The 22,726-nt window shown below is 32.9% G+C and overlaps 1 protein-coding gene and 1 long non-coding RNA gene across 2 annotated transcripts in view; both read left to right on the top strand.

The window, feature by feature from the left end:
* The window catches only part of LOC135845344 (uncharacterized), a 426,634-nt gene that overhangs the window by 65,046 nt on the left and 338,862 nt on the right, over positions 1 to 22,726 (top strand). The window lies entirely within an intron of this gene.
* On the top strand, positions 16,363 to 17,695 carry LOC135845348 (uncharacterized). Its single transcript, XR_010558733.1, has 2 exons — positions 16,363 to 16,485; positions 16,566 to 17,695. It is a non-coding gene; the product is annotated as an uncharacterized LOC135845348 (long non-coding RNA).

Raw genomic sequence — 22,726 nt, 5'->3', positions numbered from 1 at the left:
GTTCATTCTGGGCATATTCACGTTTCGAGGCTGGACATTGATAAGTATCTGCTTTCGGAATGTCCTAATTTCTCAAAAAATGATGATGTTGTTTTTCATACGTTCACGTTTATGTGGGTGTATCAAAAGCACAAATTTGTGATCTCTCGTGGTGTAATTTTTTCAAAGGCATGAGATTAAAATTTGCAAATTCTCTCAACTCTCAGTGAGCTCAAAAATCATCCAGATTACACAGGGAGCGAATTTTCGCCGAAATGTATTAAAACACAACAGCTTGTCAGTGGTTAGAGTTCTTTTTCATTTAGTTAATCCGCTTTTATAAATATTTTGACAAAATGGGAGAGACCGTCGCGTCTGTGCCCATTCTATTGTCACAACGATGAATGATCCTTCGCAATCACACACCAACCAAGTAAATCTTGAAACAGGCGCGTGCTTGGTGCTGGTATTCGTAATAATAAATAATATAAAACATAGGTAAATTTATAAAATACCGGCTCTTCCATTTTAATAAACATCAACAAAACGGCCGGCTTATTGTAATCTGTAAAAGACGCTAAGCTTATCAAAGCTTTAGAACGGTTTACTTCTTCAATCTTTTTCGCTGTGTAGGTACCTGTTACCTTCGAATAAATACCTTCCTACTTACCTTTGTTTTTTGCTTATTCAGTTTTATGTACTTACCTACATTTTTCTTCTCATTTTTTTTAACAATTAAAAATTACGCTCGAGGTTTTCTTTTGCCAAATATTGAAAAACATGAACGCATTTTTGGGGAGCTACTACGAGGTTTTTTTCCATTAATGGCGAGTTTTTTTTTTGGGGTGGTAAACTTTCTGATGTTTTGGGAAAGGGATATATTCGTATGGTCGTTTATTTATAATGGCGGAATAAAGTTATAAAACATTATTTACTCGTTAAAAATTTATGGCCTGCAAGCAAGGAATTTTTCCCCCGAGTCAACTAGGCTAATAAAAGTTAGTCAATTCAACAAGTCAACACATCGGTATAGTAAATTACATTAAGTTCGCGTTGAACATGGCGCTGGCGTGGAGTGGTTCAGCATGATGAAATTATTTCCAATTCTACCCTTTCGAATAGCATTATTGGCATTGGTAATAGGGATGATGACGAATGGAAAGTTTTCTTTTAATTACATCTTATAATAGGTATAGAAAGTCCAGAATGAGGCGAGAGGTTCATCGACTCGGAAGTTATATTCAAAAGTCATATCGAAGTGTGAGATGGGAAACGTTGCAGTTGTTTGGCGAGTTAAAGGAGTTAATTTGCGGTTAGGTGCTGTTTCAAGTTTTTCGAAATATTCGATAATCTTTTCTTTTTTTTTTGCTGAAATTATAATTAACTATCGAGCTTTTTTGTCATTTCTGCAGTAGGTTGGAAAAATCAGCACTTTTTTTAGACAAATTCTGACAAACGTCAGGACTTTTTGACAATTTTTGCAAAAGCTGTACTTTCAATACTTTCAGACTATTTTGGCATAAAACAGCATTAGGTTGACTTGTAAAAAAAAAGGTCTTTGCCCACAATATTTTGTCAAAAAAGTAGAACTTGCTGACAATTTTGACAAAAAGAAATGCGAAAAAAATAAATTTTGACAATGATTTGGCAGAAAACAGGACTTTTTAGGGTAATTCTGGCAAAAGCAAGAATTTTTACCAATTTCGGCAACAGGATTTTTTGACTATTTTTGCAAAAAGCAGAAGATTTTTTTTACCAATTTTTACAAAATGAGTTTTTTATAATTTTGTCAAAAAAGGCACTTCTTTACAATTTTGACAAATGAGATTTTTTGACAGTCTAGGCAAAAACAGAACTTTGCAGACAATTCTGGCAAAAAAACATAACAAGGACTTTTCAGGATAATTTTGGCAAAAGCTGGAATTTTCAAAATGTTGGCTACTAACAAAGTTTTTTGGCCATTTTCTGCGAAAAATATTAGCACTTTTTTAAAATGTTAAAAAAAGGCATTTTTCGACAATTTTGGCAAAAAACAGGACTTGTTTGGAAATTTTGATAAAAGTTGTTTTTTTTTGCAATTTTAAAAAATAAATAAATTTTTGTACCTACTTACAATTTTGGCAAAAATGAGACTTTTTTGACAATTGTTCTCATGATAAGATTTTTTGAACATTTTGGCAAAAAACAGGTGCCTTTTTGGCAATTTTCACAACAAGTTAAGATTTTTCGATAATTTTGGCATGAAATAGAAATTTTTGAAATTTTGACCAACAACTGGGTTTTTTGTTCATTTTTCCAGAATTAGGACTTTTATGATAACGTCAGAAGAAAATGTTTCAATTTTATTGTCAGTATTCGATTTTATTTTCAGAATTTTCATTTTCAGTTTTTAATTTTATTTTTAGTTTCCAATTTCGTTTTCTTTGTTTTCTCATCAATTTTCAGTTTTAAATTTCATTGTGTGTTTTTGATTTAATGTTTAGAATTTTCAGTTTTCAATTCCAACCGGTTATAAAGATCAGTTTTCGATTTTATTTTCTTATTTTTCAATCATATTTTCATATTTTTTTAGTTTATTTTCATTTTTTGATATCATTGATTAGCTTTTCTACCGGTTTTGATGAAATAGTCTGCTTATTTTATGAAATGCTTCCTAACTTTAAAAATAAAAAAATTCAAAAAAATGGTTCATCAAAAACATAAAAGTAGCTGGATACGTTTTCAGACGACAGACACGTATCTCGATCCTGCCCTCTGTTAAACTGGCACGTGTTTTTTCATCACACAACAAGCTAAATTGAGAAAATAATTCCAACATTTTGTTGATTCGAATGATTGACGTGTTCATTCGTAATAAAACAAAACCGAAACCCTTTTTATTTGTCGAATGAAGAAGGTCTCTAGATAATTAAGTTTTCGTAACAAGCAGCTTATTCGAATATCGTATACACCAAAATAGTATCTATTTATTCACAGTATAAGTACAAGTAGAGGTAAGAAGGTACCTAGAAAACAGATAATTATGTAGGTACTAGGTAGGTGTTTTAATGGCTGAAATAAATCGTTAATTATAATCTAAATAGAAAATATGCTACCTATATCCGGAAACGGTCGGCAAGAAATTTAATTTACAACCTTCATTTAAATTCTTAACGAGTTGATGAAATATTGAAATAATTTACTCTTTCCCAATATTTTAAAAAGCTAAACACGCGTATGTTCGTGACGTCGTCATCGTCGTCGTCGTCGTCGGTTCGAAAACTTGTATATTTATTATTATCTAACAAAAAAAAAACAACAACAACGTTCGTCAAAGTCACTCTTTTCCAGCGTGATTATCGATCTAACATTACAGCATAGTGCCTCGAACCTCGAAAACTCGACGAATAATGAGCGCGAAATGCGAAAAACAGAAAACTTTCACGTAAATTATATAAATTTTCGCGCTCCTTTCGTCAGCAACATTCGCCCAGTTCGTAAACTCTATATACCAACACCAAGCATGGAAAAAAACCTTCCTTCTTTGCTTTTGGGTTTGGTGAAATATTTCATTTTGTAGAATTGATTATATGGCCAATACAGCATATATCGTGCTGTCGATATCGTTCATCCTATGACCAATGCACTCTCCTATCTATATCTATTACCTTTGGCCTTTTTTTTTGCCTTTTTTTTTCAATGTATACTCCCTATACTCATATAGTATACACGACAGTTAATACCATTCACCCTAGATATTCGTGTTTCATTCGAAAAGTATATATTTTAGGAGCCGAAAGAAAAAAAAACACATTACCGAATGAGGTTTCATTTTTAGACATTTTCATTTGTTGTTCTACGATACGTGTCGTCGTCATTGGTGGGACTATACCTACTATAGGAGGAAAACAAAAATGCCTAACCAGATTATTCGGTTGTTTCATCACCGAAAAAAATATATTGATATCGTGGTTTGACGCCATGTACCCATGTCGCCCTTTGTATCCGTAGAAAAAGGTATTTTCTAATACTTTTTCGCGCATAATGCACGTAAAAGAAACCTACAATACGTTAAGTACCAACGTGGAATATAAAACGAGTCGAGTTTATGGGTACCCTGTCCCTGTGTCTTTTCTTTTTATTCTTTCTCATATACATATAAGCTTCGTATCGTCGTACTACATACCAAAAGGGTAGAAAAAAAGCGAACATATTAAATTTTACTGTTTTATTTGCACTTTAATGCGTGTAATTCAACCTTTACTGTGCTTTTTCTCATTGTTTCACATATAGTGCGTAGGAAGGAAGTAGTATTGTCTATCGCCTTACGAGAAATTGTGCGAGGAAAAAGGAATGGAATTTTTTTGCTTTTAAGCGACTGATGCTATATGAATTGTTGTGTTGATAGAGGAATCGACTAGACAACAGTGAATGGAAAATGACTTGAAGGAAATGAAATGAATTGACGGTTTTGTGTAGGCATATTCGAAAATTTCAAAATACAAATTTGTACTTAGTATATTATACGAGTATGTAGACACCTATTGCATGAAATTTGATACAAAAAGGTTAAAATGATACTCAATATTAATCTTTTTCAATTTGAATAACGTTTCTGGGTTGAAGATCTTCTAGGTTTTAGGTACCTATTTTAATTGAGTACCATACGTATTAGGCAGTTTTTTGAACACTCATTTTCCAATTTCCAACTTTTTTTTTTCAAATCTGCAGCAAAGTTCGCTTCAGCTTAATTGTCAACATAGCTGCGACGCTATGGGATGAGTAATTTCAAAAGTATGTAAAATGATACAAATTATCAACAACATTTCTAAAATATCATCATGGTATGTACATAAAAATTATGCAAGGGAAGCTAGTTGATTTTCTCACTTCCTTTGAAAGTTGAAAATACGGATTAATCTCGTATATAAAATAGACGATTCGTGATAAACGAACAGTGCGATGTTCAAAATCAGTCCCTGTCGATAAAAAAATGTGGATAACATAGATAGCTCTGAATCAGTGAGTGACCGAGATTTTAATAATTATTTATAATCAATGGCAAATTCTGTAAATTGATTTGAAATGTTGTAAATTTAAAGACAACGGAGATTCTAAAAAAATATATGAAATTTTGTCACTTGAGACACTGAGAATTCCAAAAATTGATTAAAAGTTCAGTAAATTGTAATTTGTAGATAATGTGAACTTGAAAACTGATATGAAATGTTGTAATATATTTGTATAATGGGAATTCTGAAAAATTACAGGCAATGTGAATTCCATAAATTGAGTACTTGAACGTTTTGCAATTTGTGGACATTATGAACTTGGAAATTAATTTGAAATTTTTTAATATGAAGACAATAAGAATTCTGAAAAATTATTCAAAATTTGGTCATTTAGAAGCAATGTGAATTCTAAAAATTGATTGGAAATTTCATAACTCAGCAGCAATGCAAAATTCTGAAAAGTTATTTAAAATGAATTCTGAAAATTTATTGAAAACTTTATGAAATTGTAGCAATACAGAATTCAAGAAATTGATTTGAAATTTTATAAATTTTAAAACAATGCAAACTATGAAAAACGACTAGAAATTTCTTAATTTAGAAATAATGAAGCTTAGAAATTATTTTGAAATTTTGAATTTTGGAAGATACGAAAACACTGAAAAACAAATTATTATTTAGAAGCAATGAGAGTTTCGAAAATATTATTATTTCTCATTACTGTGACATGGTTGAGTCACTTATGCACTATACCTATGTAATAGCGTTATAGGTAGCTGTTGAAAGCCAGCTAGTTATGCACACTTTGCAGCTCTAGTTTTTTTTTTTTTTTGAGAAGGTGGAACAGAAGATGTGAGGTCTGAAACGAGGGTGGACAAAAAGCATCAACTAAAATAATTATGGGTGCTGAAATGCTAATTGTTAAATTTATAAGTAGGTTTTCAACTTTTTCAAAAAAATTTGAGAACTTGTTGCGGGCTCTAAAATGCCTCGTCAAAAGCAGTTGCTTTCTATTTAAAAGAATTTATACAAAAGTATTCATTTGTACCAGATTAAATTTGTAATAAAAAAGTTGATTTTCAGTAAAATTTGTCAAAAATTTTGATACAAAGTGTCTAAAAATGATATAAAGTTACCCTCCCCTCCAAAAAAAATTGCATGAAAAATAAGCACTAAAAATATAAAAATGATGTAAAAATAAAAAAAAAACATTACAGTCAATAAAAATTACTAAAAGGTAAAAGAATGTCTGCAAAATTAAAGGAGATACTGAAAAAATGTTTGTAAAACATTGCTAAATTGACTTTGAAACATAGGTAATTAAAATTCCAAAAAATTTAGCAAAAGATGCACGAAACATCATTGAAAGTCATACTGAAGCTCAAATTCCATCTTCAATTCATCTCTGATTTTCTGAACTAATGACATTTTTTCGAAAGGAACCTAAGTAATTGTAATGTTTTTGTGCAACATGAGTAAGAAAATGTGAGTTTTCAAAGATTCTGATTTTTGTTCTAATAGCCGTTGACCATCAAAAACAAAATTGAGCTCTTCAGAAAAAAACTTTTGAGCCCAAAATTCTGAAAAATGCAATATGAATGTCCGGATGTAATAGTGCTCTAGAGAGTGCCAGTCCAGTTTTGATTTTGGGGTCATGCGATTTTCAGAATCAGAATCGCTAGCTTGAAATTTCTTCATTTTTCGTTCTCCATTATAGGGGCTGAATTTCATACCATTTTCCGTTTGTTCCTAGCTTCCTCTTCTGCTCTAACTTTCAAAAAAAAAAAAAAAAAAAAAAAAAAAATGAAAATGAAAATAAATTAAGCATGAAATGTCTTTTAAAAAAAAAAAATAATAAAATCAAAAATTGAAAATGAAATTGGAAATTCCTAGAATTGAGTAAAAAATTAAAAATAAAATCGAATGATGAAAATGATATTGAAAACTCTGGGACTGATAATCAGACAAAAAACTGAAAAAACTGAAAATTTTGAATTAAAAACACAAAATAAAACTAATCTCAACTTAAAAAATGATATCAAAAACTGAAAATAAAGCAGAGAACTTCAAAAGTAAATGAAAATTAAATAAGAAATTCTGCAAACAAAACTGAAAATTGGTAATAAAAAATTGAAAGCAGGGAAAAGAATTGAAAATTGAGCTAGAAAATTTGCTTGATCTGAATAATGAAATTAAAACAACACCTCCAACAACAACAACATCGAAAACTTTAATTTAGGAACTGCGAATGAAATCAAAAACTCTAAAAGTTGAATTTAAAGCACTGAAAACGAAATATGAAATTCTGTAAACAAAACTGAAAATTGATAATAAAGAATTCAGAGCAGGGAAAAGATTCGAAAATTGAACTAGAAAATTTGCTTGATCTGATTAATAAAATTAAAACAACATCAAATCTTGAATTTAGAAACTGCGAAGGGAATCAAAAATTCCAAAAGTTGAATTTTTTAGCACTGAAAATGAAATGGGAGTCTCATTGAGAGCCTCTGAAAATGAGATCAAACGAAAAACTTAAAAATCAAAAACTCTGAAAATGAATAAAATTCAGAGCTGAAAGTAAAATCAATGAGTAACCAAAAACAAAATTGAAAATTCTGCAAATTAAATCAAAAACAAGTGCAAAACTGAAAGTTCTGCAAATGGAATTTAAAAACTGAAAATGAAATTGAAAATAGTGAAAATTTGATCATTGATCAAAAACTGAAAATAAAGTCGAAAACAAATGAAGACCTGAAAACTCTGAAAATAAAATCAAAAATGAAATTGAAAATTCTGAAAGTTACGAGTAGGTCAATAAGTTGACTGTAAATGAAATCAAAAGAATCAAAGATGAATGTAAAATTGAAAACTGAATATAAAATCAAAAACCAAAAATGAAGTTGAAAATTCTGAAAACGAATTCAAAAATTTAAAGTGAAATCGAGAAATGAAAATAAAACCGAAAACTCTGAGAATTAATTGCCATCGAAAACTGAAATTAGATGCTCCAAGAAAACAATCATAATGTGAAAATTTTTATTTTTTTACGCACAGACCAAAAGTGTGCTACGCTGCACACTAAAAATTACTATTTTTTTTTAAAATGACCCCTTTGCCAGTGCCTAAATCTTTTTTTCAGCGACACCAATTCGGGATTTAATTTTTTTCAAGACGCTTTTCAACTCAGAATGGAGTGTTCTTTAAAATTTGAACATTTTTTTTAGCTCTTTCTTATGTAGACTAAGTACATACTTACAATAATTTATGTAGATTATAATGCACATATATGGTACCTATACCTACATATTATATAGTTTAGTTTTCAAAAAAATAATTCGTTTTTTCTTTTTTTTTCTGTTCTAGGTAAGTGAACCTAACCATCCAATAAATGGAGAAAAATATAGGCTACGCTGCTTCGGATCAAATAATACAAATAAGACCGCCAAAAAAACACCTTCTCGTAGCAAGTATTTTTATATTTCAGCAAACAATAAGTAAACGCAACGAAAAGAAAAATAAACACCACAAAATTTCAGATCATCGTCATGCTTTTATAGGTACCTACTCGTTATATCGAATACATATGAAGTCAAAGTACCTACCGAAAGAAATGTCCACTTTACTGATACGGTACGATGATAACCGGCGATACTCGTATAACGAACAAACGATCGCGGTATCCATAAAAAAGAAAAAGAAAATATAAAAATTAGATAATTGAAGCCAGTTATTGAATAATGAGTGTGACGTAGGTTTAAAACATCCGTTTTAAACAGCTTGATAAGCACGTGGTGTTAAACTTGACCATGTATGTACAATTGTACATAAAACGTAATTGTGACAGTTACATTGTGTACAGCGTTATACTATGTACGAGGGTGACAATTTATAGGTTTAGGAAATACATCATGAATACTTGAATTTGAACGACGACTGCTCTGTCTGTGTTTGTGTCTGTTGTCTGTTAACGAATTATACGATACGAGTTGGCAGAAAGCACGAGGTGGTTTGATGACAACTCTGTGTGTCGTGCTTTTATTTGTATCTACCTAGCTACCATATTATTGAAAAACAAAGGGATGAATTAGAGTTAACGTGTAATTTGGAGATCGATTAAAGCATTAGTAACTGAGTATCTATTCAGAATGTGTAAACTTTCAAATGAAATGATACAGCCATACAGGTCCTGGTCCATTTTGAAAAGTTTATTGATGAGCGGCGGGGTGGAGAGATTAAAGAAGTTGTAAAAATGTTCAAGAATTTAAGGATTGAGATAAATTTTTCAATTTTTGAAAAAAATTTTAAAAGTTTGAATTTGGCCATTTTTTGTGAAAAAAATCAGAATTTGATCAAATTGGGGTAGAGGACTCTGAAATTCCATTTCTGACATCCCAAACTGATTAGGGATGATTTCGAGGTGTTCTCGAGACTCGTGTGGGTTTTTGTATTTCTTAGCTGTGGAAAAATAACCATGGGAAGGTTCAAATAGAGCATTCTTATCAGATCAATTTCGAAAAAACTTCCTTGGCCCGACTAATTAATGTTGGTCTTCTGGTATTACAGTCGGGGGGGGGGGCGTATAAGGATCACCTGCACCCCCTGCCGATCCTCCGGGACAACTTTTTTCTTGAAGGGGGAGTCCTAAGAAATATTTCTAGCTCTTGTCCTCAAAAAAAAGTGACCCTATTTACAAAATGGCAGCCATTTTGATTGACAGGTCAGCCGAAATCGCAGATTTTGCGCTCCAACATAGGACTTGCACGAAATCTTTTGTGCCGTCCAAACGTAGATCGAAAGATCAGGCAAAAATTCATCACCTGTCAAAATTTAAAGTGCTAAAGTGCTTTTTTCGATTTTTGGTGAATTTTTGAAAATCTTTAGTCTGAAAATGAGGGAAAAAATCAAAATTTTACCAAATTGACCAAGAAAGTTGAAATTTGGTATATACCCTATTTTCGACATGCCAAATCGATTGGAAATTGTTTCAGACCGTTTGGAGTAGTTCTGGAGCATCCAGCAGATTTTTGAAACTCGAAATTCCCACAAAATTTCATCAAACGGAGATGGAAAGCCAAAATTTACTCTGCAAACTAATTTCAATACGCTGCGAAGTCAACTGCAGGTGGATTTCAAGTCGTTTTTGAGCCTCTAGCGACTTTTTGAAAATTACTGGAGCATCAAGTAGATTTTTGAAACTTTAAATTTCTCCAAAATTTCATCAAACGGAGATGGAAAGCCGAAATTTACTCCGCACTCCAAGTTTGATACCCTCTGAAGACGACTTCAGGTCGGCTCAAGTCATCTCGGAGCCTGTAGCGACTTTTTGAGAATTACTGGAGTCTCCACCAGATTTTTGAAACTTGAAATTCCCACAACATTTTATGAAATGGAGTTGGGAAGCCGGAATTTAATCTGTAAACTAATTTCAATACGCTACGAAGCCAACTGCAGGTAGATTTCAAGTCATTTTGGAGCCAACAGCGACTTTTTGAAAATTACTAGAGTCTCCAGTAGATTTTTGGAACCTGAAATCTCCCAAAATTTCATCAAATTGAGATGGAGAGATGAAATTCATTCAGCAAATTAATTTCAGTACGTTACGAAGTTGACTGCTGGTGGATTTCAAGTCGTTTTGGAGCCTCCAGCGACTTTTTAAAAGGTTGTATGGCGTTTTTTGGAAAATTTAAATTTAAAAAGTAGCTAGAAGCTTCAAAACTATTTGAAACCATCATGTAGTCGACTTCATGTGGTACTGAAACTAGTTCGCAGAGTAAATTTCGGCTTTCCATCTCTGTTGGATGAAATTTTGGAGAAATTTCAAGTTTCAAAAATCTACTAGAGGCTCCAGTAATTTTCAAAAAGTCGCTGGAGGCTCCAAAACGACTTGAAATCCACGTGCAGTTGACTTCGCAGCGTATTGAAATTAGTTTGCAAAGTAAATTTTGGCTTTTCATCTCCGTTTGATGAAATTTTGTGGGCGTAATTTTGACTTTCAAAGATCTGCTGGAGGCTCCAGAACTGCTCAAAACGGATTGAAACTAAATTTTTTCAAAATTTTCCATTCATGATAGAAAATTAACTCATTTTTCAAGAAAAATCCTTATTTCAATCTCTGTCTGGGAATTATTCTAAACAACACCCTGTTCAAGAATCGGCCTCAATTGGGGGGAGGGAATTTTTCAAAATTTCTGTGTATAAGAACTCCCTTGCATAAACCAACATAATATCCATTATTAGATCTGCGGCTACCCAAGTTCCTTTTTTCATCATTTAAGGATAAAAGGGAATCAAAATATCTTAAAATGCGCCAAAGTAGGTAAAAACGTGAAAAATTTCATTTTTGTTGAATTTTTCTAATTTTTCTGAGAGGTCGCAGTTCCACTTTTTCTGAATGGCGGGAGGGGGGGGGGATCAAAACAATCAAAATAGTGCTATCGATAGAATTATCCATTTCAACTTGTAATTTTTCTCGCTTTAAAATTGCATTTAAAACCTCGCCACCATAAACGTATTTTATTTCCGACACGAAGAAACCTAATCGGCAATTTTATTCTATAACCAGGCATCCGAGAAAAAAAGTGTGAACTTCGGAACTTTTACCAAACTAAAGTATAAACTACTGTTTTCGCGAAAGAAAAGCGGCGGACGGCGCAGGATAAGGAAGAAAAAAGTAAGAAGGAGGAAAAAAAACACACACACACACGAGAGAAAAAACTATCAAGAAAAAGAGAAAAACAAAGTTTGGAGAAATAAACCAAAAAGATCTGTACAGGGCAGTGAAATTCAAACAAATAAAACAAAATATGGGAAACATATTACATACATCGTTAAACTTCGAAGGCTGGGGTCATAAATCGTTATAATGTGTCATAAAATGGCTTTGTGTTGGAAAACGCGCTCGTATAATATTCGTTTACCCTGCTTTTAAATTGTCTCCGGAAAATCTCTGGTCGCTCCCTAAAATGTAATGTGCGTGCCGTGTATTTCAAATTTTCAAGTTTTACCATATACCGAAAAATTCGTTGATTTTCCTTTTTTTTCTCCTCTCCTCCTTACTTTGCTCTTTTTCCCTTTGTTTTTGCTTCATATACTTACTACGTTGAGCTTTTTGGTTACGTTGCCTTTTTTTTTTTTGTTCAATCCTCTCTCTCTCTTCGTGATGGAATGAAACAACTGCACATAACGAAATTTTTTCCATCATATTAGGAGGGCGGTTTGGTTCGAGCAACAGTTGCATTTATGAGAGGTTTATTCTTTCTAACGATGATTCATCTTTGTAACTTTTTAATGGCGTAGCGACTCCCTAACGTGTGAATTTGATTTATTAGCAATTAGCTGCTCGAGATTTTTTTCTGACTACGTTTAAAAAAGACGCGCCGAATCGAAATACATCACCTGTGTAAACACCTCGAACGGTTTTTTTCTCGACTTTCTTCTGGTTTACGGTTTTTTTCTCTCTCTCTGTCTCTACTCCAGTACTGTACGCAGACACACGTTTCGTAAAGTGTTTTATATAAACACAGTAGTGTAAATTAACAGATGATACTTTTTATCTACAGCTGTTGCTTCCACCTTATATTTTTTTTCACTCGCTATCATCGCGTAGTCATATCGGAAGCCCCACGTCGAGAGTCGGTAGCTTTTATAGAAGCGCAATAGTGCGCCGACTAGACCCATCAGATCAGAGCTGTCTTCCCGCCGCGCAGAGCCCGACGCCCTTATCAACACCCGGTAATAGGCGCAGGCGGGCGGTTGCCCAGCCCGACGGTATCGTCGTCGCGCCACTAAAAACATCATTTATCACTTTAAAATAGCTTTATTTTCGGTATGTACGAGTTTAAAGGTCCAAGAATAATTGGTTTGTGTATGTTTTGACAAAAGGGGTTTAACACGTTAACGATGAGGCGCGCTGTTGAGTGTAGAGAGCTGGCGTGTACCTAATGGTAACATATGCGAAAATCTTTCCTTCATTTGCGTATGTGTACTTTGTGTAGTGTAGCTGCTGTTGTGATTTTTTTCATTCTCGTGATTATACTACTGTTATATGTAGGTACTAGGTACACATTGCATATTGGCGTGGATCGTCCAAAAAAAGTCAGCAGATTTAGGTAAAATTCAGCAGAAACCTTCATTTTGAGTTGCAAAATACCCACCAACAATTTTAGTCCCCAAGGTACTCCTGGAAGTATAGGAGACCTCAAAGGAGAGGAATTTTTGAAGAAATCGTGGTTTTTTCGCTCTTGTCGTTTCCCAACCTGTGTTGAAAAAAATGGTCCAGTCCCAAATAAAAATATTTGAGATTTTACGTCTATCAGAATGATGCTATTTCCATCCTATGACAACTTTTGGGGTTCTACTGACTGAGCTGTTAAAAAAGTGCAAATTGCTTATTTTTGGATAAATTCGTGTTTTGAGGATATTTCCTTTTCAAATATTTCGCATTAATTGAGCCAAACCCATGGAAAGAAATAATTTCTGAATCTTGGGAAATATTTTTGGAACGTCGTAGTGCCAATTTTTTGGTCATTATTGCCAATGTCAAAAAAATCAAAAAAAAATTACCAAAAACTCATATAAAAAAATTTCCAATTTTTCAGTGTGGGAACCTGAGAGGTGAGGGAGGGAGTGGTTTGGAAAATGTGTTCAGTTTTCTTCATGTTTTTCCAGGAACTGAAATCCAAAAAATTTCTGATGTTAGTGATGTTTGCAGCTTTTCAGCTTTAGGACTGTGATAGATTATAAATGTAATATTCCAAAGAATTACTCAACATTTTGTTTTTGTTTCAATGAATTTTTGAAATTTTGCCTCCCTAGAACCAAAACGTGCTACTTTCATGTAATGTAATATTATTGATTAGCGTGATACTGTTTTGAAAATTTGTAAAGAATTCTACTGACAAGAGTTTCTTATACTAGCCTACTTGAACTTGCTTTCAATATTTTAAGAACTTGGTAAAAATCTTGATAAATTCTTATCATCTTGAGAAGTTTCAATAAAAAAACTGTAATAGATATAAAAATTTTGAATTTGGTAAATTACTGGAACTTTTTCTGAATTACATAGTTACATATACTGGAAATTTGTGATAATTTTTGGCTCATCTTTTACTTTCTAGGTACATGGCAGCTTTCAGTAAGTACATATAATCAAAGCATAGCAGCATCGTCTGCTTATCATCAGTAAAATGAACCAAAAAATAAATTATTGGCAATCTTTGATGTAATATTAGTAATTTTTGGTAAATTACTGGTAATTTCTGGTAAATTACTGGTAATTTCTGGTAAATTACTGGTAATTTCTGGTAAATTACTGGTAATTTCTGGTAAATTACTGGTAATTTCTGGTAAATTACTGGTAATTTCTGGTAAATTACTGGTAATTTCTGGTAAATTACTGGTAATTTCTGGTAAATTACTGGTAACTTATGATAATGGCAAATTACTGGTAATTTATGGTAAATTACTGGTAATTTAAGGTAAATTACTGGTAATTTAAGGTAATTTCCGGTAAAAACCAGAACTGTGGGTCCGAAACGATCCCAAAACCCGAACTGATTGAATCTTGATTCATATCCAATCCCAAAACCAATTCTGAAACCAAAATCGTTATTTTTCTTGACCCAAAACCAAAACAAAAAGTGGAATTGACATAATTTTGAACTCAAAACAATCCCAGAACTAAAACAAAATCGTTTTGGTTTCAAGATTTCAACTTTTTGTCTATTTTCCGTGATTTTATTTTGACAAATAATTGTCATTTTACATCATTCATCATCATTCATTCAGATTATAATAAAAATTACTCGACGAATTAGGCAAAATATGCATTTTAAATGTTGAACTAATTACTTACACCATCGGATTCCCCATGTCATAACGTCCCATATTTAGACCTCGTGGAAGGTTCATTGGTCAATTTGGGCTTAAAATTGGTTGAAATGAAAGTTTCAAAACCGGAACGGATTCATCCCAGAACCGAAACAATTTTTTCAATCCCAAAACAAATCCTGAAACTGAAATGAAAATTTAGAAGAACAAATCCCGAAACAATTTCCAATCTCAAAATGAATAAACAATCCAGAAACTGGAGTCCAAGTATAAAACGGGTAATTTCTGGTAAATTACTTGTAATTTTTGGTAAATCACTTGTAATTTTTAGTAAATTACTGGTAATTTCCGGTAAAATACTGGTAACTTCCGTATCCGGTAAAATACTGGTAATTTCCGGTATCCGGTAAAATACTGGTAATTTCCGGTATCCGGTAAAATACTGGTAATTTTTGGTAAAATACTGGTCATTTTTGGTGAGTTACTGGTAATTTTAGGTGATTTACTGGTAATTTCTGGTAAAGTACTGGTAGTTTCTGGTTTATTACTGATAATAATTTTTGAAGTACATAGGTAAATTAGAAATTATTGGCAAGTAGAGTAGGTAGTAAGGTACTACATATCAATTTTTGAGTATATTACCGTTACTAGATTTTGAAACTTGGAAAAACATGTTTCCAAAGCATCAGTGTCTTGATTTTACAATACCTTTTGTCTGATTTATAAGAATTCGAAAAAAAGTGAGATGAATTCAGGCCATTAAGTATGTACGTCAGACGGATTAATTTCTATTTTGGCGTTTTTATACCTAACATTGAAGTAGTCTTTCAGATCTTGATTCTCAAATTTAACTCATAAAAACCAGAAGAAAAAAAAACACAAATTGCTGTGTCAATCTTCTACATCATACCTATTGAAATCGTATTTGGACTGTATTTATGGTATCTGCTATATATTCATATTTGTAGAATTCCAGTATCTACTGAAGGCCGTTCCTATGGTTTTTACGATTGGCAAACTACATAATTTACATGTGTGTAGTTTAGGTTCCTGTACTTATTGCAAGTTGAATTATTTGACTACTGTTATGGAACACCCTGTAGAAATGTCAATTAACATCCACTTCGTTGTGTAGGTAATTCCAAAGATAACAGTATGTAGTGTTATTACTTATTAGGAACATAGTCTGATTTAATTCAGGAACGAATTGTTTGTACATTTATTTTATGAGGTCTTTTCAAGATAATTTTCTTAATTAAGTAAAAAGTGATTTCTTTTTTTCATTGCAAACTCTTTTACTAGAGTAATATTTTTTAATAGATGAAATTATCAGAAGTTCCATGTACGATTATTTATGTTAGGTTACTAATTGATATATGTATATGTTACTCGTACTATCTACATATAAGTTAAACTCATTTTCCAATGATGAACACTGGCTGCCCTTTAACTTTATCTTTTCAGAGAATTCCGTTACCTATAGAATTTATCTTCTTAGATAAATAAGGAATTTCATTTAGGTATCGATTTTTACTCGACTTAGATTCAGATTATTCATTTAATCAAACACAATTTTAGAGCAGTGAAAAATACATGAAATACTCATGTACCGTGTGTCTTTCGTGATGTTTTCTAAATTGCATCTTACGGAGTATTTATGTACTTGATCAACTGAATAATCTAGAGAGTGAGTACTTTGTCATTTTGGTCTCCAAATTGCTTCTTAACGGTATTAATTATTGTTGTACTATTGGATTTGTTTCTTAGAAACCTAATGATACCTTATTGTACACAAATTATGAAGAAGTGGCGCTGGAGCTGTTCGGTATTTCTGCTGCTTCGAGAAACAACATTACCTACTAAAAGTTAGATAAAAGACGGTTTCCACCGAACAATTCAAAAACTATAGAAAGTCCAGGAATATCTGATGAAAATTTTGAAAGTTGAAAACTGGAAGGATGGACGAACGTTGCGAAGCTATATTTCCAGTGGTATTGGACGATGCAAGAACTAAAGCCTAAGAATTATGGATAATACGTATGGGATTTAAAAACTTCAGGACCGTTTTTAGGTGCGCCTTGGATATTAGACGAGCTGCATTGCTTAGAAACCAAAAGTTACACCGACTATGAAAAAACAGTCCTGGAGTTTCTTGTGATGACTGCAGCTTCTTCAAATCAACGAAAAGCATTGGGAAGCTACATTAATGTGGCTTGGGACGTTTCCATCAAATGGCCAATGCGAACGTGATGAAGCAAATTTTTACGTGGCGTTGAATGATGCAAGAACTAAAGCCTTAAGGTGTGGATACATGAAGAAAATACTTTACTTCTGGTCTAAGACACTGAAAAGTAGATGTGGACTTTAAATGAAAATGAAACATTCTCAAACGATTGAATATTTCCCATTGCTGCAAGGAACAGCTAAAAAGCAGATAAAGAAGTATTAATACAAATTGTGATGAAACAGTTTTCCGTAGAAAAATGAAAGAACTAAAGAAAGTGCCTTTTCTGGCTGAAGTGATTTCGAAATGAGAGATGTATTAATACTTGGAATCCAAAAGTTACATAAATTATGAAAAAAAATAGTGCTGGACGATGCTTGTGATAACTGAGCTGCTTCCGACAAAAACCAGTTATCGAGAAAACTATATTTATATGACTTGAAACTTTTCCATATTCACCAAAGAACGAGGGGCCATGAAGATGCTACCAAGCAAAAGTCTAAAGGTGCTGTGGCCATAGGCAACGTAAAAAGCTTGATTTTTGCAATATATACCCAAAAATGGTCTGTGGATCCTTTATTAAGACAGGTCTAGTGTCTATACTGTCACCTTTAAAAGTAGTCTTTTTTCTCGATTGAATTTATTCTTTTTAGAAATAATTTTTACACCAGTATCATTTGAATTTTTTATTGGAACTTGGATGTTAAAAGCATCTGCATCTTCATCATTCATCAATCAAACAACCATTAAATAAATTAACTTACCTCCGCCGGCTCCACCAGGTCCCTATTTCCTATTAAATCAGGTGTTATTGGGTTTTTAACTGATTTTTACCTACTTGTTTAGAAATTCTTCTGGTGGAATGGTACCATACAAATACGCATACTTACTGTGAAAAGAAACATAAAATTAATTAGACACAGTCATTTTTTTGACCCGAAGGATTTTTTAAAATCATTACTATAGAGATTCTTACTTACATAAAAAAAAATAGAACTAATCCAAATACGATTATCATAATTTTTGTCACTTCCGATTGTCCTACTCCGAAGCTGGGGCTGGGTGAAGGCAAACTATTCTCCGATATCACCTTAGGCTCAATCTGCTTTTTGCTAAATTCTGAAATACATAACACAATGAAATTTCATTAGCTTAAAGCTAGCTATTGGCTATTGGCTTAAAGCTAATAGTTGGCTGAATAGCCCTGAAAAAGACTGATTTCTCCTCGGAGTTACTCCGACTAGCGTAAAAAACAAAACTATGTACTTACTATTAGAGCATCCGCAATGTCAAACACGCATAATGATTCCTTCGATACATAGTGCGAAAAGAAACATAAAATTAATAAGATACAGTCATTTTTTTGACTCGCAGGATTTTTTAAAATCATTACCATAGAGATTCTTACTTACATAAAAAAAAAAAAAATTGAACTAATCTTAATACTATTATTATAACTTTTATTACTTCGGATTGTCATACTCCTATTTTATTAGCTTAAAACTAGTTATTGGCTATTTGCTTAAAGCTATTAGTTGGCTGAATAGCCCTGTAAAAGACTGATTTCTGCTCGGAGCGAAAAAAACAAAACTACTTGCTATTAGGGCATCCGCAACGTCAAACACATTCGCAATGTCCGGATCTCTTCCCCCATCACTTCTCCTATATTTCTGTGTAAATTTTAACAAATTCAAGTAGTAATACTATGAGTATGGGTTGTTGAGACCATTATGGGCTATTTGTGAAAGGAGGAGTTGCGATAAGGCCATTTTTCAGCCCCAGCTAGTTATCCACTCAATCACTCTTGAAATTTTGTAATAAATGTCCCAAATACGAATCCGTGGTTTAGTTAACCTAAAACAACCATTTTTTGGGATCCGGGGGTTCCCAAAGTTGTGAATGAAAAAATAATTTTAGGAGCCACTGAGTATTATTTTCAAAAACTTTTTTAGTGTAAAATATCTTTGAACCCGATAAACGTTATGCGAGGAGATTTTTCTATTTTCGATCCTCGGAGGCAGAAAGGAAGGAGGTTGATGTGTGGAAAATTTTGAAACAAGCATTTGAACCTATCTCTTTGAGCCCCGCTAGAAAGCTTTTTACAATTTATTAGTATCTGAAAGTCCTCCATCCTACCAAATTTTGAGCTCAATAAAATTTTGCGCTGGTACTCAAAAATCAAATTTCCCAATTTTTCGTAATTTCGATATTTTGGGAAACCCTGGAAAACTATAAACCTGTGATTTGCGCCAAACGTAACGTTTTAAGGTGTATATTTAATAATCTAGATGAAAAAGTTGGATTACTTTTTTTTATTTTTTTAGAGCCCCCCACTTTAGGCACCCCTAAAGAAGGCGTTTATGTGTATTTTTTCAAATGAATATTAATTGAAGAATTTACATTTGAAACATACTAGCAAGTGCTCGATAATTTTTCATATGATTTTTCCTGTAACTTTCAAAATTGAGCCTTCGAAAAGACGTTAAAATCACGTTTTCACGATTTCAACGGAGTAAAAAGCTCAGAATTTGACCCAAAATAGCTCAATTTTGAAAGTTACAGAAAAAATCAAAAATGAAAAATTATTGAGCATTTTGCTAGTGTGCAAAGTGGGAGATGGGTATACGTACAGGGAGATTAATTTAACTTTTTCATCTAGATTATCGAATAAGTATACATACACCTCAAAACGTTACGTTTGGCGCAAATCACAGATTTTTAGTTTTCCAGGGGTTCCCAAAATATTGAAATTACAAAACATTGTAAAATTGGATTTTTGAGTACCAGCGCAAAATTTTATTGAGCTCAAAATTTGGTAGGATGGAGGTCTTTCAGATACTAACAAATAGTAAAAAACCCTTTTTAGCATGGTTTAGAGGGGTAGGCTCAAAATGGTTGTTCCAAAATTTTCCAGAAATCAAATCAAAACCCACCCCTTTCTGCCCCGACGGTCGGAAGTGGAAAAAATCTCCTCGCATAACGTTTATCCGGTTCAAACAGATAGATATTAAATGCTAAAAAAGTTTTTGAAAATAATACTCAGTGGTTCCTAAAATTGTTTTTTTTCATTCACAACTTTTGGAACCCCTGGAGCCCAAAAATGGTCATTTTGGGTTAACTAACGACGGATTTGTAGGTATTTGGGACATTTATTACAACATTCTAAGAGTGGTTGAGTCGATAACTAGCTGGGACCAAAAAATGGCCTTCATAGATTCATTAATTGATTTGATTATTGATGGACACATTGATCAATGTTGATTCCTAATAAGTGAGTGTACGTGGGAATGTAATTTATTAAGCATTTGTTAATTTCTCAACGAAAAGGGGTAGGGTGTTTTACTGCGTATGAAATGAGTTGTAAAATTGCGCTGACAGCACTGTGCTTACATTTTACTTACATACTCCGGTATTTATTCGGATGACTTTTTTTGACCTAACAGATGAGATTGACAGCAAAAGATTCTAGGTGGATTGATGAATATGATAGATATTCATTAATCTGATTAAAATTTTTTATTCTTGTTCTTGACATCAGGGTTCAGGAAAGTTACTTATCTTACCTTTATATGTATTTAAATTTAATTATTTCGTGAATCAATTTTTTAAGAACACATTTTTTTTTATTTCTTAAAATATGATTTTTTGATGAGAATATTTGAAAATTTTTGCAATATTTTGGTCAATTTTTAAATTTCTTCATCAATTTTCAGTCAACTAAAACCGAAATTCATCGTCTCCTCCCTAAACATTTTCCCACAAATGTCAATTTTTTCCAATTTCCAATTCCTCATGACCATGAGCTTATAAACCAAAACAGAAGATGAAAAAATTTAATTTTCTTTCCATTTCAAACATCTACAGTATCAAGAATTCACTTTCATTTTACAAAAATAAGCGACCAAAGAATCTTTTAATCATATAATCTGATCAAAACCATCCCAATTCTGGACAATTTTCGCATTCCTTAAAGCTTATGTACTGGAAAATAACTCAATCGAGTCAATTGGCTGAATTGGGCGAGAAATGCTGTACGATTCGCGATAGCCATAAAACCGTCGCCATGTTTTTATACACTTATTTTCTGCAACTAGACGGCCGCGACGCGAGCCTTTATAGAAAATTTGTCCATAGTTATGGCGAACCTCGTAGCAATTTATTTTTTCCTCTTTTCTAACTATACACAAGGAGAGATTGTAAAACAAACTCTTATTGACTGTTGCAGCTTCGTGTGTGCTGTCCATTTTATCAGCACACTTTTATCTATTTGAACGGTTCTCTTTGTCCAATGTCCAGCATGCCGGGCCGGCTACCAGAACGTACTGCGGTGTATTTTACTTGGCAGCCGAAATTTATGACTCGAACAACCCTAGCTCCATAAATAACCTATTTTATCACGTACAGCCTCGCGTCATCCTTCATATATTTATCCAATCCACCCCGTGTATTATCTGCTGTATCCACACAGTCTACACACCGACATCGAGCTCCATGAGAGAGTATAGGTACTCTTATCTTTTGCAATTTCAAGCGTCGTTGTCTTTTTCTTTTAAATTAAAACCGTGCTGCAGGAGTATCCTAGAACGATATTAGTGAACGAGAAAAACGTGGAATTTTGCTGCACACGAATCATCTTAAGTTATACGACGACGTTGTGTAGAGAAGAGAATCAAATCGTTATCGAGTCACATTCGAACCTCGTGAAAAAATAATAACAAATCGCCTTCTGTTCTGTCCTCTTTAACAAGCTCGCCTTCGCCGAAATGAGCCAATAAAGGTACTCGAATCCGAAACCTCACGATTGTCTGTGTGGAAAAAAAACCACACGAGAACACTTGACGAAGAAAATCCACCGAAGAATATGCCCACGTGGATGGGTAGGTATGCTTGAAAGATGTCGTACGTGTGTATTTTCCGGCTAGTAATTTACGTAATTAAATTTTTCGCCATATTTACCTACCTACCGCGTGTGCGAGGATATAGCAGGCTCAGGCTTTATACGAACATGGTGCCTTTTACGTGGTATAATACGATACAAACATTTTACCTAAATAGATAACATGTCCAGCACTATGTCGTCCTTTAATCCTATTTTCATTAACAGTATCAATTTCATCTATAATGGAAACTTTCGAGCCGAGGAACTAGTTTACACAAAATTTACGCCTAATTGATGCTGAAAGTTTTCACATCCTGATTTTACATGCATTCGTTATTCTCTCTTTCACTCTTTCAAATACCTATACACATATACGCCACACGACATAGTAGGTATTTTACTATTTTATACCGACCGTGTAACGTGCTGTAGTTTGCATTCAAACCGCACCGTTTTATAGTACTCGTAGTATTACGAGTATATTATCAATGGACTTACAAAAACAGGATTTAAATTTTACGCTACCATTCATTTAATCCAATTATCGTCGAACCAATCGTATCATAATTTTTGTTACAGAGGTTTGTAGTTGTAGGTTTTTATTTTTTAGGGCGATTTATCGACATTAATCGCATACTAACGTATGAGTATCTTTTGATGGAGGGAGGACACATGACATTGGGTTTCGGTGCTAGTTTTGAAAGGGGGGAGTGGGGTGATAATTCTCTCCCAAAAGTACAGTTTTTTTTAAAAAAAAATTTGATAGTAAAAAGTGGTAATTTTCAACGACTAGCTTGTTCTAAAATAGTAACAAAAAACTTGGAA

This window comes from Planococcus citri, chromosome 4, assembly GCF_950023065.1.
Source record: "Planococcus citri chromosome 4, ihPlaCitr1.1, whole genome shotgun sequence".
NCBI lineage: Eukaryota > Metazoa > Arthropoda > Insecta > Hemiptera > Pseudococcidae > Planococcus > Planococcus citri.
Note: the sequence above shows the minus strand (reverse complement) of the source record. Positions and strands in the feature narration are given on the sequence as shown.